Source organism: Grammomys surdaster, unplaced genomic scaffold (assembly GCF_004785775.1).
Source record: "Grammomys surdaster isolate TR1022 unplaced genomic scaffold, NIH_TR_1.0 126546, whole genome shotgun sequence".
Taxonomy (NCBI): domain Eukaryota; kingdom Metazoa; phylum Chordata; class Mammalia; order Rodentia; family Muridae; genus Grammomys; species Grammomys surdaster.
In genome coordinates, this window is record NW_021621338.1 from 11603064 (window position 1) to 11605323 (window position 2260).

Consider the following 2260-nt stretch of genomic DNA (forward strand, 5'->3'; position numbering starts at 1 on the left):
TAGATTGCTTTTGGCAAGATGGCCATTTTTATTATATTAATCCTGCCAATCCATGAGCATGGGAGATCTTTCCATCTTCTGAGATCTTCTTCGATTTCTTTCTTCAGGGACTTGAAGTTGTTATCATACAGGTCTTTCACTTGCTTGGTTAGATTCACACCAAGGTATTTCATATTATTTGCAACTATTGTGAAGGGTGTCATTTCCCTAATTTCTTTTTCAGTCTGTTTATCTTTCATGTAGAGGAAGGCTACTGATTTGTTTGAGTTGATTTTATAACCAGCCACTTTGCTGAAGTTGTTTATCAGGTTTAGGAGTTCTCTGGTGGAAGTTTGGGGGTCACTTAAGTATACTATCATATCATCTGCAAATAGCGATATTTTGACTTCTTCCTTTCCTATTTGTATCCCTTTGACTTCTTTTTGTTGTCTAATTGCTCTGGCTAGGACTTCCAGTACTATATTGAATAGGTAGGGGGAGAGTGGGCAGCCTTGTCTAGTCCCTGATCTTAGTGGGATTGCTTCAAGTTTCTCTCCATTTAGCTTGATGTTGGCTACTGGTTTGCTGTAGATTGCTTTTACTATCTTTAGGTATGGGCCTTGAATTCCTGATCTTTCCAAGACTTTTATCATGAAGGGATGTTGAATTTTGTCAAATGCTTTCTCAGCATCTAGTGAGATGATCATGTGGTTTTTTTCTTTGAGTTTGTTTATATAGTGGATTACATTGATGGATTTCCGAATATTGAACCATCCCTGCATTCCTGGGATAAAACCTACTTGATCATGATGGATGATTGTTTTGATGTGTTCTTGGATTCGGTTTGCTAGTATTTTATTGAGTATTTTTGCATCGATGTTCATAAGGGAGATTGGTCTGAAGTTCTCTTTCTTTGTCGGGTCTTTCTGGGGTTTGGGTATGAGTGTAATTGTAGCTTCATAGAACGAATTGGGTAGTGTTCCTTCTGTTTCTATTTTGTGAAATAGTTTGAAGAGAATTGGTATTAGGTCTTCCTTGAAGGTCTGATACAATTCAGCACTAAAACCATCTGGTCCTGGGCTTTTTTTAGTGGGGAGACTTTTAATGACTGCTGCTATTTCCCTAGGGGTTATGGGACTATTTAGATGGTTTATCTGCTCCTGGCTTAACTTTGGGACCTGGTGTCTGTCTAGGAAATGTCCATCTCTTCCAGGTTTTCCAGTTTTGTTGAGTATAGGCCTTTGTAGTAGGATCTGATGATTTTTTGAATTTCTTCAGTTTCTGTTGTTATGTCTCCCTTTTCAGTTCTGATTTTATTAATTTGGATACTGTCTCTGTGCCCTCTGGTTAATCTGGCTAACGGTTTATCTATCTTATTGATTTTCTCAAAGAACCAACTCCTGGTTTTATTGATATTTTGTATTGTTCTTTCTGTTTCTATTTGGTTGATTTCAGCCCTGAGTTTGATTATTTCCTGCCTTCTACTCCTCCTTGGTGTATTTGCTTCTTTTTGTTCTAGAGCTTTTAGTTGTGCAGTCAACTTGTTAGTGTGTGCTCTTTCCAGTTTCTTTTTGTAGGCACATAGAGCTATGAGTTTTCCTCTTAGCACTGCCTTCATGGAGTCCCACAAGTTTTGGTATGATGTGTCTTCATTTTCATTGAATTCTAAAAAGTCTTTAATTTCTTTCTTTATTTCTTCCTTGACCAAGTCATCATTGAGTAGAGAGTTGTTCAGTTTCCATGTGCATGTGGGTTTTCCATTGGTTTTGTCATTGTTAAAGACCAGTCTTATTCCGTGGTGATCTGATAAGATGCAAGGGATTATTTCAATCTTTTTGTATCTGTAGAGGCCTGCTTTGTGACCAATTATATGGTCTATTTTGGAGAAGGTACCATGAGGTGCTGAGAAAAAGGTATATTCTTTTGTTTTAGGATGAAATGTTCTATAGATGTCTGTTAAGTCCATTTGGTTCATAACTTCTGTTAATGTCAAAGTGTCTCGGTTTAGTTTCTGTTTCCATGATCTGTCCATTGCTGAGAGTGGGGTGTTGAAATCCCCCACTATTATTGTATGAGGTGTAATGTGTGTTTTGAGCTTCAGTAAAGTTTCTTTTATGTATGTAGGTGCCTTTGCATTTGGAGCATAGATGTTCAGAATTGAGAGTTCACCTTGGTAGATTTTTCCTTTGATGAGTATGAAGTGTCCTTTTTTATCTTTTTTGATTAATTTTGGTTGAAAGTCGATTTTATTTGATATTAGAATGGCTACTCCAGCTTGTTT